Consider the following 15,309-nt stretch of genomic DNA (forward strand, 5'->3'; position numbering starts at 1 on the left):
CACCTGTACCTTCCCGGGGCTGTGATGACCGCTGCCTGGAGATTAAGCTGAGTGACTTCCCGGGGACTCAGGGCTCTTTACTCCCCTTGTCACCTCAATTTCACGCCAACCTTTCCTGCGCGGGTGTTTTCCTCCTTTGACACAAAGCTCCCGCTGGCAGGCGGTTCCGGTTCTGATCCGTCCTCTGGGAGGATTATTTTATCTGGCTCCATCCTCTGAGCAGCCAGACTGGCGGAGCTGGCGGGGCTGCAGCTGCCCAGAGCTGTACTGAGCCACTGAGTGCCAGGATGGTCCATGACCGGGAAGTGCACGCCATTTGAACGTGTGGACCGCGACACGGGAAGTCAGGTGTATCCAGTTCAGAATCAGCTTGTGGCTTGTTTTTACAAATGGATGGTCAGAACAGGGCTGCAGCAGGTGCGCAGGAGAGCAAGGCCTGGGAAGGAGAGTCCCAGGTGAAGGCAGCAGCCAGGGCTGAGGTCCAAAGGTGAGTGACACCTGAGGACCTGCAGGACTGGGAGGAACCATGGTGCTGGGGCAGAGCTGGCCAGGGACAGAGCGGACAGCTGCAGTCCATCAGGGGCCACCTCCATGGTAGGGCACTGGCCTTGTACGTGAGTTCCTGGGCACCATCCCAGCCACGCAGGGAAACAAAACAAATGACTGAATCTCCTATGTCACCAGGCACACCTGTAATCCCAGCACTTGGGAGGCTGAAGCAGGGGCATCGTAGTAAAAGAAAGCCATGTGACAAATGGGAAGCTTAATGGAGGTGGTGCGAATGAGGTCAGCCCTGCTGGGTTCCACAGGAAGAAAATGAGGACTATGAGTCGCTCTACTAGCAGAGCGTGGTGGCAGCCTCTGCACTCTCTCTGACCCTCGTCCTGGGGACAGCTTGCCCAGGTCTCAGGAACACCCCGCACCAGGGGCTGAGATGCACTGTCAGAGAGGAGTGGCTGCTCCACTCCAGCGAGGTCCAGCTGACCCAGCAGGCAACTGCCCACCCACCTCAGGACGTGCTCCCCTAGAGCTCATGGGCCCACCTTTCCCTTCCAAGTGGAGCCTGGCCCCCGGCTCCTGTCTGGCAAAACCTGCTGTGTGCCAGGATTGCGCAAGGAGCCCAGGATGCATATTAGCTCTTCAAAGCCACTCTCAAGCCCTTTTCTGTGGCTTCCTGTATCACAGAGGCACCTAAGCACTGCCTTCTGAGGTTCTCATGCAATTAATGGGTGCCATAGGATGTGACTCTGGCCAGTGAGATACAGGCTGCAGCTCTAAGAAGGGTGGTCATTCCTGAATTTAAACACAAAAGTCGTAAGAAGAAAGTGTCTCCTCATTTCATTCTGGAGCTCAGACTCAGTACATGAAGGTGTTGCAGCCATTTTGTGGTCATGAGGACAAAACCGCATGCTGGACATGGCAGGACCAAAATGTGGGGAGCTGATTCCTGAGGCATCCATGAGCGGCACAGCTGACCGTGGATTTCTACTCCCACATGCATGGGGACCTATGGCACACAAAGCTTTGTCTTTGGAAGCCACAGTCTCCTGTTGCTTACAGTCAATGACATACCTGACTAATCCATTATGAAATATGAAAGCTAAACAAAATGTTGGAGAGCATTGTCGGAGGTACAGACGTCTTACCCCAGAGTGTGTTCCTGAGGTTAGCGTCGTGGAACATGGATTCTCACCTATTTTAAAGACGGGAGAGTCGGTGGCAAAGAGCTTTGGAAATTCTGTTAACAAAGGCACATGTTGCGGGACTTGTCAGAGCCTTGGAGATTCGAATGGGCCTTAAGACTCTTCCTAAACTGCGAGTTTGAGCCCCAGTACCAAAAACAAACAAACAAAAAGACCTCCTCAGGAAGGTGTGCCCTAAAGCACTCATTCACAGAACCCCTTTTCCCAAGGACCATTTCCTGGGTGTCCCCACATTCAGGAGCTGTGGATGCCTGGATATGTGGGGGCTTGAGGCCAAGGTCTCCTGGGGCTCAGGTGGCATCGCCTTGGGCCCTCTTGCCTCGGGTGCTTTCTTAGCCAGCCAGTGGTCCTGGGGACAGGTCTCCTTCACGTCCTCTCCACTGTCTACACAGAGGACAGAACTCAAGCTCTCTGGCCAGGGCTCCAGCCCTTGGGCACACTGGTTTGAGGGGTAAAACCACCCAGGAAAGAAAGGCGACAGCACAGGCTAACAGGTGACAGGGATGTCCTGGGATCTGAGCCCCTCACTGCCACTCCAGGTCCACTCCTTCCCGAGCCCAGCTCCGTCCCAACTCCCCAGATGGGCAGAGCAGGGGCAGAGGGGCACAGAGGGGGATGGAGGGCCACTGGCCTCAGGCTAGGCAGCAGTGGCCACACTGTCCCGTGAGGAGCTCCGCGGTGACACTGCCTATTGCTGCCTGTCCCAGGCCACTGAGCTTCCTGCACTCCACCTTCGTGGGCTTAAGGCAGAAGCAGGACACAAAGTGGAGAGGATGACACAGGGGCAGCAGCCAGGCAGAGGCCAGAGGAGCTCAGGTCGGCTTCAGCCTTGCACCTCACTCACAGCCGCTGGCCAGAGCACTGCTGGGGAGGAGGGAGATGGCTCCCGGACAGCTGGGCAGCCTCAGCACTCTCAGAGACATCTTCTGGGAGCGTGACACAGCTATACACACATTCACACACACACACACACCCCTACACACACCCTCCTACACAGACCCCTACACACCTATGCAGGCCATGTGACACTCTGTGTATATGCACCTATGTGTTGCACAGAGCCGAGCGTGCAAGGACCACCTGGACGCCTGGAATACGCAGCAGCTGTCTCCACTTTGGCCAGCCCTGGCCCTCTCCAGGTACTGCTGTGTGCAGAGCTGTCCTGGCTTTAAGCAGTGCCAGCGGGGCTGGCTCAGGAGCTGATGTGTCATCTCTGAAACCAGGCAACAGCTGCTGTCCCACCCCACCATGACTCCCAAAAAACATGAGAGCCGGGTGAGAGGGAGAGCCGTGCTCACGCTGTCACCTGAGTGGAGAAAGACTGTGACTTCCCAGGGCTTAACACATTACACATCAGAGCTGAGGCCCCAGCCACAGAGCGTCGGACGCTGCCCCCGCCTGAGCTACGCAGATGACTGCGCACCCGCGCTCTGCACAGGTGATCGCAGGCCTCACACAGAACCCCACTCAGCACTCACCCACGCCCCATCACTCTGTCACCCATCCCCAGCCACTCCCCTCATCGCCAAGAACTACTAGAACCCGGGTTTGGCCTTGGATTGAGCTTTTTCCCAGTTACCCATCACCCTAGCTGGACTTAGGCCCCCCGGGCTCCCCACCACTATAAATCTGCCTTGGTGTCTTTATTCCCACCGTGGGTTGCCGGGCAGTGGTGGATTGGAACTAACTTACTGGAATTCCAGTCACTTTTCCAAGGAGCCACAAAGATAAACTCTCCAGACCACGACAAGGGCCAGGACACACTCTCTACACAAGGTGTGATCAAATTAATACAGTGTCCTGCAGAGAGAGACGCACTGTCCTTCCGAAGCTGTCCAGGAAGCCGCCTTGCCTGTGTGTGTTTTTGAGGCAGGAGCAAAAATAGTGAGCACTGCTGCCTGGGGGGGAAAAGCACCACGCTGGGTCCCCATCCTGTCCTCATCCTGGAGCCACAGACCTGCACCACTGACTTCCGACTCTTCCCCAGAGGCACGATGACCTGATAGATGGACCTTCCGAACCAGTTCCAGACCCTGAGACAGCCGCAGCAGGGCGGCCAAACACACGGGGCCGCTTCCCCAGGGGGCAAGGAGGTTGGCACAGGATGTTCAGAGCCAGCAGAGGTGTCTGAGGGAGGTCAGGGCAGTGTGTCACTACAATGACTTTTTTTTTTTTTTTGGTCTTTTTTGTTTTTATCGGTACCAGGGATCGAACTCACGACTGCCTGCTTGCAAGGCAGGCGCTTTTGCCACTGAGCTAAATCCCCAGCCTACAATGACTTTTTTAAAACTTCAAACATTTGGGTCAGGGATTCAGCTCAGTGGCTCAAGCACTGACTTGCAAGTGTGAGGTCTTGAGTTTGATCGCCAGTACCAAAAAACTTTTTCAAACATTCGCCATACACACAGTATACACTTTAGCCTATATTTATTATTACTTTTTAATTACTTACCATTAAATTATTAATGTTGCCGGACATGGTGATACACACCTGTAATCCCAGCACTTGGGAGGCTGAGGCAGGAGGATGACTGAGTTTGAGGCCAGCATGGGCTACATACAGTGGGTCTGAGGCCAGCATGAACTACAGAGGGAAACCTTGTAAACCTTGAAAAAATAATGTACATTATTATTACTATTATTATTATAGTACTAGGGGTTGAACCTGGGACCTTCACATTGAGCGACATCCCCACCCAAATTCTTTTTCCTTTTTTTTTTTTAAGTTCTTGAGGAAGGGTCTTGCTAGGCCACCAGGTTGCCCAGCTTGGACTCAAATTCACGATTCTCCGCCTGGTCTTGCATGGTGCTGGAATTACAGTCGCCCAGCCTGCACCTGGCAGCCCGTTTGTAGATGAGGAAACAGCAAGCCCAGGAGTTGGTCTGCTCAGCCAAGGCGGCGGAGGCCTGGAGCATTCTTTGTGTGCAGCACCGAGGATGCAGCGGGCCGGGCACTGGACAGGCCAGCGAGCGCTCTCCCTGGAGCTGAGGCCCAGCCCAGCTGAGCAGCCTGCTTCACACTCCACAGCCAGGCTCTACCTGCTTAACCACCACCGTGCAGTGCACGTGGGCCTCCATAGTTTTGTAACGGCCGGTATTTACATATCTGCCCTGAAATACAGCTGAAGTCACAAATGCTGCTGATTTCATGTTGGTTTTCTTTTTTAATACCCAAACATAAAAAAAAAAAATACCCAAACGTTTCCCAACCCAAGAGTCAGCATTACAGTTGCTCCTCAAAGTAACACGGGGGATAGTAAAACCTCAAAGCAGAGGAGCGAGTGCCACTTACAAAGGACACTAGAGCGAGCGCGGGTGGCCAGCGGGGGCAGTGCGGCCTGCGGGCTCGGGTGTGTCCAGCGGAGGGCTGGGATTCCACAGCAGGCTTTTCGGTGGCGGTAACAAAAGGAGCGCTCCGCTGCTGTTTTATGTTTGATCTTGTCCTCTGCTTAATAAACTTGCTGTGCTCACATTGGGCCACCCTCTGGCCGTGCTGTAAAAGGCATTGTCCCCTGAGCATATTTAAATTTCAAATGCATGCTTAATGAAACCAAGCGGCTGCCGCTTAAACTCTGCGCATAACTCCGGGGCTATTTCATCTCATTCCTCCTCTTCGCAGTTCTGCGACTCAGGTCCTCCGCCCTCCCCGCCCCCAAGCCCAGCTCGCTTTCTCGGCGCTGTTCTGCTTGTGGCAGTGAGCCTCGGAGATACAGCTCTGTGCTCTGGTTTGGCTTAAAAAGGCATTCATCTTCGTCACAGCGGCTGCGTTATGCTAATGTGCGTTTTATTTCCAGCAAGCCTTACTGATCTACACTTTCCATTCTCCCGTCCTCACGTCCAGAAGCCCAACTTGTGAAGGGTCGGATTTCAAAGAGCTGCATCTTCGGCTCGGGAAGTCCCGCCCGCTCGTATTTCTGGAAACTCAGAAGGACCCAGCGGTTTGCATGGAGGGTCAGCGCCCCGGAAGCCAAGGGAAGGGGCATTACTGACGGTCACCATCAAACTTTTATGGAAAGCTAAGATCGTTTTAAAAACTCACCTCCTGGGCATTTGAGAACCCCTGCCTCCTGTCTGGGGACAACCCTAAGCCAGCATTTTTAATTTATTTCTGTGCCAGAAGTGTTTGTTTCCTCGGTTTCTTCTGCAGCTCCTCCCTCTGGTTTAGGAAGTTTGCTCCTTTTTAGTAAGGCTCATCTCACTGCGGCAGGGGCGCTCCCGCGGTCTGTAAGCGCACAGTGCATCGCGGTGCGTCGTTTACCTGGGCGTGTTCAGCGGCCAGAGGAGCCATATCTGAACCCTTCAGCTCAGAGTTGCTATCTGTATTTTTAAGCATATGCAGCAAAAATTCAGCACTCTCTTTGGGCCACCGACCCTGGGTCCAGCCCACTGTTTGGTCTGGGCTCACCACCATATAACACATATGGCACACACACATATGGGTTGCTTCTTTAAAGTGACATCTTTCAGATACTTGGTGACCTTTCAGATGTGTGTACCCTTGATGGCCTGGGCAGTTTCACGGGTGTTCTGAGAGTGAACATGAAGGTTTGCGCCTCTTTTTATTTCCCCCCGGTCTTTTTGAGACAAGGTCTTATTATACAGTTTAGGGTGGCCTTGAGCTCACTTTGTAGCCCAGGCTGGTCTCAAACTTGCAGTGATCCTCCTGCCTCGGCCTACCAAGTAATGGGATTATAGACATGGGCCACCATGCCTGGCTGAATCTCTTGATTTGCATGATTTTGTGAGGTTTTCTGGAAGAAGAGAGTAGCGAACCATGAAGCAGCCGGGGCCAGCATTTTAACAGTGACCACAGTGCCACAGTGTTATTGCATCTTAACGACAGAGGCATAAACGTCACAGAAGCAAGGGGACTCTCCCCTCCGCGCTCTTCTTTTTCAAATGAATTCCTCGTTTTGGAATCTCCTTTTACAGAAACATGACAAGGGTACTGGCTGGAGCGTTTCCATGCATACTTACCTAAGTTTCTGTGATTTTCACTTCTCTGCCCCACAGCAGATCTGCCAAATGCAGAAATGCGCATTAGTAAGTTCAGGCCCGGCTGAGGCCAAGTCTCGGGGTTTCCTGTCCCTGCCTTTTTTTTGTCCCAGGGTCCGGTCCCCAGTTGTGAGGTTCCATTGTGAATGATCTTTGCTCTTTTTAATCTTCGTTTGGTTTCATTACTCTGACTTACCAAACATCTCACTCTCTTTTTTTGTGCCATTCAATTAAAAAAATTACAGATGAGTTGATCTTCCAGAAGGAGCCCTGGCCTATTTACCTCAGGATTTCCTGAGTGGTGCCCCATGCTCTGCTGGGACTGCACACGAGATTATTTTCAATGGGTTTTATTTTGAAACTAAGTTTCCAGACTGGGCTCAAACTTGCAATGCTCCTGTTTCAGGTATACATCACAGGAGTTCAGGTATACATCACTGCATCCTGCTAAACATTTATTTAAATAGTTATGTGCATATTTTAATGGATTTCAGAAACACATAACAAACCAATAAAACAGTTCATAATTATTTCCAAGTATGAAATTTAATGTTAAAAGTAATCAGTATAAAGATGGATGGCTTAAAAGAGATATTAACTTGTAATTTTTCAAGTGATTGACAGATATGCTAAGAAGTGATAGGGAAGTTTATAAAGGGCTGAAATTTTTTTTGTTTTGTTTTTGTTTGCTTGTTTGTTTGAGACAGAGGCTCCCTATGCAGTTCTTTGAACTGGATAGGGTGGCCGTGAACTCACTAGGTATCCCCAGCTGGCCTCGAATTCACATTGATCTTCCTGACTCAGCCTCCCGAGTGCTGCGTTTAGAGGTGTGCATCATGATGCCAGGCTGAGGACTGGACTATGGAAGCAATGATCTCTTTTGGCCCTGGGTTGGCAGAGAGGATGAAGCTGTGAGCCAGGCAGGAGGGGAGAGTGGCTGCAGGGCTTGCTGGCCTGAGACACTAAGGCGACAGAGACAGCTGCAGCGGCAGATGCTAAACCAGGTGAGGGAGGAGGACTGCATGGCCACAGAGAGGAGGGGTTGTGTGTTCCTGCACCCTGCTAGGGAGGGCAGGCACAGCCTGTGGTTGTGTGAACAGAGCCAGGGTGGGTGCAGACAGGGGGTGACTGTCCTCTGAAGGAAGGGGACGCGTGACTGCAAATTCTCACACCTGTTTGCCAGTATAAAAAAATAATGACCAGGTACAATGGCGCACGTCTGTCATCCCAGGGCTCCAGGAGGCTGAGGCAGGAGGATCTCAAGTTCAAGCTCAGCCTGGGCAACCTCGCCATTTAGCCAGACTCTGTCTCAAAATAAAAAGGGCTGGGGATGAAGGACCAGTGCCATTGAAAGAGAACAGGAAAGAAAAGAAGAGGGAGAGAAAGACAGAGACAGAGACAGAGAGAGAGAGAAAGTGGTGCACACCTGTACTCCCAGTACTCAGGAGGCCGAGGCAGGAGGGCTGCAGTGAGTTTGCGGCCAGCCTGCTCTCTGTAGTGAGCCGAAGGCCCGCCTGCACCGCAGAGTGAGACCTCATTTCAAAAAAACAAAAAATAAAGAAAGAGGGAAAATAGAATTTCCTCAGCAGGTCCTGGGAGCCTGCTGCATGGCTCCCCCGCTGCTCTTGAGGTGCCTCCTGCAAACTGCACCCACCCCGACTGCCCTGGCCTGGAAGCTGCTGTCCTCTTGCATCCTGTCCACCTCTGGGCGACCCCAATGACACGATGGCCCCCACCTGGATCCCTACAGTGCTTCTCTTGATCCTGGCAGGTGACATCTTTCTGGAAACACATATCCCAGTCACCTCAGTGCTGTGGTTTAGGGGTGCGGACGAGGATGTCACACCTTGTGTGGTCAGCTGATGACAAGTCTGTTGAGGCGGGCTCCTAGGGACAAGAACTCCGATCCCTGTCCAGCAGCCTCAGCACCCATCTGCAAAGGACGTCAAAATACAGAGTCTGGCCCCAGAGCAGAGCTCCGTGTGAAAGCGTTTGCCCAGCTTGTGTGTGGCTCTGGGTTTGCCCTAGTGCTGGGGAAAAGAAAAGAAAAGGGATGGGAAAAAAAAGAGCTAACCTCCCCCAAGACCCACTGAGTCAGAAATGTGGGCTGTCACCCGACTTCGCTGCGCATACAGGTGACCCCCCAGGGGCCAGGTAAAAGCTGGTGGGCCTGCTCGGAGGTGGTCACAATGGAAGTGACAAGAAGGGGCCAGCCAGCGCGGGAGCTCTGCTCAGGGCAGCCAGAGCTGACAGAGCCCACCGAGAGGCTGCCGGGAGTCCCAGGACTTCCTCACCTGGGAGCTGCTCACCGCTTGGTGCAACCACTGTGGAAATCAGCGTGGAGAGTCCTCAAAAAGCTAGGACTGGAGGTCCCATGCAACCCAGCTATCCCCTTCTACATATCTTCCCAAAAGAATGGAAAAACATCATTCCACAATGACACATGTGCACCCATGGTGATAGCAGCCCAGTTTGTAATAGCCAGATCTTGGAAATGACCTGACTGCCCATTGGCTGAGGAGTGGGTAAAAGGGATGTGTGTTATACAATGGAGTGCTACTCAGCCATGAAGAAGGATGAACTGGAGAGTTACAGGTAAATGGATGTGGTTGAGACCATACTCATATGTGAAATAACTCAGACACACGTGCAAACATTGTATCACCTCACTAGTGTGACAAGCTGAAACAATGTGTATCTGTATACATGTATATAAAAAAGATAGTGAAGACAGTTATACTACTGATTTCTCTGAGTTCACTGAAGAGAAAGATTTGTGCCTGTATAGTTCAGATAATTGAATGCAGATGTCTTGAGCTCTGGGTGAATGATTTGGGGATGACAGTGCACAATATATGTACCAATGTTACTCCCTTATTGATGTGTTTTGAAATTTCATTTTCTTTACTTTTTCTTTGAAATATAATGGATTGGCTGGAGATTTAGCTCAGTGGCACAAGCACCTGCCTGGAAAGCATGAGGTCATGAGTTCAATCCCCAGTACAAAAAAAAAAGGGCTATATTGTATTTTAAAATAAATAAGTAAAAGTAAGCACTTAGGAGGCTGAGGCAGGAGGATTGTAGGAGTTTGAGGCCAGGCTGGGCTACAAAGTGAGCTGAAGGCTAGCCTGAACTGCATAGTGAATCCCTGTTTCAAAAATGTTAGAAAAATAAATAAATGGGGGCTGAGGATTTAGCTCAGCGGCATAAGTGCCTGCCTTGCAAGCGCATGGTCGTGAGTTTGATCCCCGGTACCGATAAAAAAAAAAAAAAAAAAGAAAGAAATGTTTAAAAAAAAAAAAAAAAAAGCTCCCCACTTTCTGGCAGCTTCATACCTGCTGCCAGAGATGCATCGACCCACGCAAGTATTTCTCCAAGTCCAGCGTACCTGGGGCGCTGGGGGACCCTGTTCAGACTCTGCGCTTGGGGAAGGTGCCCAGGGCTTCCTTTCTAGTGCGCTCCTCCACAGCGCACGTTTTGCAAGCACTGCCCATCTGTGTCCCCCACTTTGACTAATGCCCTGAGTTCATCCTCTCTGCCAGCTCCTCCTCTCACAACTGTATCCATTCAGAAAGTCAGGTGGCCAGGCACGATGGGGCAGGACCTCGATCCCATCTCCCGGGGACTGAGCAGGAGGAGCAGGAAGCTAAGCCTGAGCAACTCAGAGACCTTTGCTCAAAACAGAAACTACAAAGGGCTGGAGGTGAGTCACTGGCCAAGCGCCCTGGGCTCCCTCCCTGGCCCAGGAAGGAAAGGAGGGGGAGAGGGAGGGAGAGGGAAGTCCCGCCACATTCCCTTGAATGTGTCCATATTCCCAGCACTTCTCAAGTGCTCCGGGCTCTGAGCCACAGTCCATTTCACCTGAGCAGTCATATCGGCCTCCTCACCAGGACGGACCTTTTCCATGCTCCCCCATTAATGCCCATTTGCTATAGGGTATCTGGAGTAACCAGCTTGATCTTGGGCTCTGGTCAATCATACCATATCAATCTGTGCTCTGCTGGACTTGGGTCCCCTCAACATCCTCCGTAACCCACACCCAATTCCCACCCTTGCATCATTGCACTATGTATGTCTTCCACATCCCTGCAGCCTTGCTGGCCTTCCTACTGAGCCACAAGCACATCCTGCCACAGGGCCTTTGCACTTGCTCTCCTCACTGCCTTGAAACCTCTTCTGCTGTGTCCACAATTCACTCTGCTTTAGATGTCTGCTCCTAAGAAGAGGTCAAGAGAATTTGTACCTGTGTATGATATATCCTGCATCTTTTTTTCTCATTCCTTTCCCCTTCCCTTTGACCCCTCTTTCCCTCTTTATTTACAAAAGCACTGTTTCCATTTTTTCTTCTATTTTCTTTTTTCTTATCCCTTCTTTGATGGCCATATGGGATGTTTCCAAGATTTAGCTATTATAAACTGTGATACTTTAAACATGGCTGTGCATATATGGCTGTGGTATGATGCATGCTTTTAGTTCTTTCAGGAAGATACCAAGGAGGGGAATAGCTGGGTTGGATGGAATCTTTAGTGTCAGTATTTTAAGGACTCTGCGCACTGATTTCCACAGTGGTTGTACCAGTTTGCACACTCACCAACAGTGGAGAAATGTTCCTTTTCCCCCACAGTCCCACCAGCATTTGGTTTTGGTTGATTTTTTTCTTGTTTGCTTGCTTTTTTTTTTTTCTTTTTGCTGTCTTTTTGAGACAGAGTTTTGCTGTGCAGTTCAGGCTGACCTCAAACTCATAGCAATCCACCTCCTCAGCCTGCCAAGTGCTGGGATTAAAGACATGTGCCACCACTGCCCAAATACAGGTTGATTTCTTAATACTAGCCATTCTTTCTGGAGTGAGGTGGAATCTCAGAGTTATTTTAATTTGCATCTCACCAGTGTATAGTGGTGTTGAACACTTGTAATATATTTATTTGTCATTTCTTCATTTAAGAAGTATCTATTCACTTCAGACACCCAGTTTTGTCTTGGATCTTTAAACTAGAGGAGTATCTAAGTTTTTAAAAAATTCTTTATACATTATAGATATCTTTGTCTGAAGAACAGCTGGCAAAATGTTTTGCCCACTCTGTGGGTTGTCTCTTACTCTGTTGGTAGTTCGTCTTGCTGTGCAAAAGCTTTAGAATGAGATTCCAATTGCTGATTCTTTGTGATAATTCCTGTGAAATCAGAGTTTTGTTCATAAAGTCTTTGCCTACAAATGTCCTCAAAAGTTCTACCTATTTTATCTTCCAACAGATTTAGTGTTAATTTTCAGCATGTGCAAAGCCAGTTTTTCCAGCACCATTTGTTAAAGAGGCTATCTTTCTTCTAGTGAAGGTGTTGGCTCCTTTGTCAAAGATAAGGTGGCTGAGTTTGCTTGGAGTTGTTTCTGCATGTTCTAATCTGTTCCACTGATGCTTACGTCTGTTTTTGTCAGTGTAGCTGTTTGTTTGATTGTTTTTGTTTGCCAGTACCATGCTGATATTATCACAGTAGCTTTGTAGTATAATTTCAAGTCAAGGATTGTGATGCCCTTTGCTTTGGCTATTCTAGGTTTCTTCTTGTTCCAAATTAACTTTAGGATTGTTTTCTCTAATTCTGTGAGATATACTATTTGTATTTTGATCAGGATTGCATTAAATCTGTATTACAGTTTTGGAAGTATTGCCATTTTTACTATTTTGTTTTTGTTTTCTACCCAAGAACAAGGGCTGTCTTTTCATTTTCTGATATCCTCTTCAATCCCTTTTTTAAGAGTACTGTAGTTTTCAGGGTAGAGGTCTTTTACATCCTTTATTAGATTGATTCCTAGATATTTCTTTTTTCTTTTTGGGGGATGCTATTGTGGAAGATGTTGTTCCCCTAATTTCTCTCTCAGTGAGTTTGCTATTTGTGTCCTGGAAGACTCTTGAGTTCTGAATATTGACTTTGTATCTAGCTATCCTACTGAAATTAGTTATTAAATCTAGAAGTCTTTTGGTAGAGTTTTTGGGTTCTTCTATGTAGAGATCATGTCATCTGCAAAGAATGCTGATTTAACATCTTCCTTTCTTACCCTTATCCCCTTTATTACTTTCTCTTATCTAATTGCTCTGGCTAGTGTTTCCAGAACTTATTGAATAAGAGTGGCGACGGTGGACATCCTCGTCTTGTACCCTTTGCTTATACACATTTAAAATTCTCCCTGACACACTTAGGAAGGTAAAAAATGGAACAAAGTAGCCAAATCATCCTTCCTCTTCCCTGGAGATTGCTTTTGTTTTCTTTCTTGTTTGGCTTCAGAGGCCAGCAGAGCTTTCTCAATGAACTCTGAAGTGGGAGTCTTGTATAGTTTTCATGCAAAAGAAATTTCCCCCAACCACTTACTAGAATAAAGTGTTTCTCTTCAGCTTCCTGTGTGTGGGTGTGTGCACACTGAACACTTTCTCCTCCCTTTCAAAGAGATTCCAACCTTCTCTCCCTCCCTGCCAGGGCTGAGTTTGTTTCCTTCCACTGAGAAAAAAATACTCCATGAATGCTAGAGCTGACATTCATTAGATTTCTTTTTACTTCTTCCTTCATGGATTTAGTACCTAAGAAGAGCTCTGTGATTGGATAGCAAGGAAATTTAATAGGGAGAGCTCTGTGGTTGGGCAGTAAGGGATCTTACCTAAGAAGAGCTCTGTGATTGGGCAGCAGGGAAATGGTACCTAAGAAGAGCTCTGTGATTGGAGGATGAGGGCTATCAACTATATCTCAATCACATCAGAGAGGATAAGATGGTTTGATCAGATGAGTATTTCATAAAGGAGACCACTTTGTGGCACATGTCAGGTGTCATCTAACAAACCTGGTGTTGGCCTGGGAACTTCATCATCGCCCAGTTTTATTCTTGATGTACTAATCTTTCCCTACCAGCTGTGCAGGTTTTGGTTTTAGGAATGAAGTGCTGGGAAACTGCTCTCCTCTGCCCCCTGCCAAGCTGAGCCCAGACCCCTCTGCCTAATCCCCAAGGCAGCCAGAGCCCACCGTGTTATAAACTGAGGGTGTCGGTGGGGGTGTACATTCTCCAAGACGCAAGTTCTCACTGCTGAAAGTCCCAAGGTGGATGGAAAGCCATTGGCGGGGCATCCTAAAGTGAAAACTCAGTTGAGCTAAAAGGGCCCTCGCAACTGCTGCCAGTGCTTACTCATCATGTTAAATCAGCCTTTTCTGTCTTCCTGACCAAAGACCTTTTCAGAAAGTGCAAAAACCCATTCCCTGGACAAGTCATAGGAGCCACCATCTCACATATGTTCATGTCATAAAAACAGCTTGGCGTGGTGACGCGCACCTGTACTCTCAGTACTCAGGAGGCTGCGGCAGGAGGACTGCCATCAGTCTGAGAACAGCATCGGCTGCATAATGAGGCCCTGTCTCAAAAAATCAGAATCACACAGTGAGGATTTATAAAGCCCGATGCCAGCCTAGTCTGAATGTAACAGAACCCACAGGCAGGAGCCCAGAAAGGCTTCCTGCAGGGCGAGTGGATGCCTTGGAGGGAAAACCTGACTCCAACTATAAAACAAGAGCAAAAATCCTTGAATGCTTTCACTGGGTCCCTCTTCCCTGGCCAGTTGTAAACAGCCACCCCTGCATGACTTAGAGCAATGCGGCCATCAGCTGCCCCTGCTCAGCAAATGAAGGCAGAGGACCAAGTCAGTTTGCTCCCCTGCATAGCCTCGTGGAGCCACGGAGTTCAGCACTGCAACAAGGCCATTTTGGAGGGGAGTGTGTGGTATGCATTTGCAACACTGACAAAAAGAGCCAGGTGTGGTGTCACTTACCCATAATCCCAGCACTAGGGAGGCTGAAGCAGGAGGATCACTGCAGGCCAGCCAGCCTGGGCTGCAAAGTGAGCTCAAGACCAGCCTGAACTCCCTTGTGAGATCCTGTCTCAAAAAGACAAAAAAACCCTGACCAATGAGTTCCCCAGCCGCCCTCTCTTACTCTTAGACCCACAGAAGTCAGCGTCCAAGGGGCTCACCACCAGGCTGTCCATTCAGTCCCGGCCTGGATCTCCACCTACAAATTACTGGGATAATGCAACTGAAGAAAAGTAAAGACCGGGAGGGAGGCTCACTGGTAGAATGCGTGCAGAGAAGGCTTTGGGTTCGCCCTGCAACATGAAAAATAAATTAAGATAAAATAAGGATGGGGTGGGGGCTGAGGCAGGAGGCTCGCCAAGAGTCTGGGGGTAGCAGGGGCTACCTGGTGAGTGTAAGACCAGCCTGAATTACATAGTCAGACCCTACCTCAAAAAGAAAAAAGGAAAGGGCGCCATGCACGGTGGAGCGCGCCTGCCATCCCAGCACTCTGGATCACTGCAAGTTTGAGGCCAGCCAGCGAGACCTGTCTCAAAGAAGCGGGGGAGGAATGCAGTGACATCTTCGCAGCACAGAGCAGGGGTGAGCAGGCCTTCTGCAAAGGGCAGCAGTGCGCATCCTTGGCCTCAGAGGCTGGGTGGTTTCTGTGATGAGACTACTGAATGCCAGTGTTATAGATGCTGAAATTTGAATTTCATATCACTCTCATGTGCCATAAAATAGTACTCTATATTTGCTTGTTTCTTAGCCAATTAAAAAAATTTCAACAGGGCGTG

Source organism: Cavia porcellus, unplaced genomic scaffold (genome assembly GCF_034190915.1).
Source record: "Cavia porcellus strain 051 isolate PalLab524CR breed Dunkin Hartley unplaced genomic scaffold, mCavPor4.1 scaffold_5, whole genome shotgun sequence".
Classification (NCBI taxonomy): domain Eukaryota; kingdom Metazoa; phylum Chordata; class Mammalia; order Rodentia; family Caviidae; genus Cavia; species Cavia porcellus.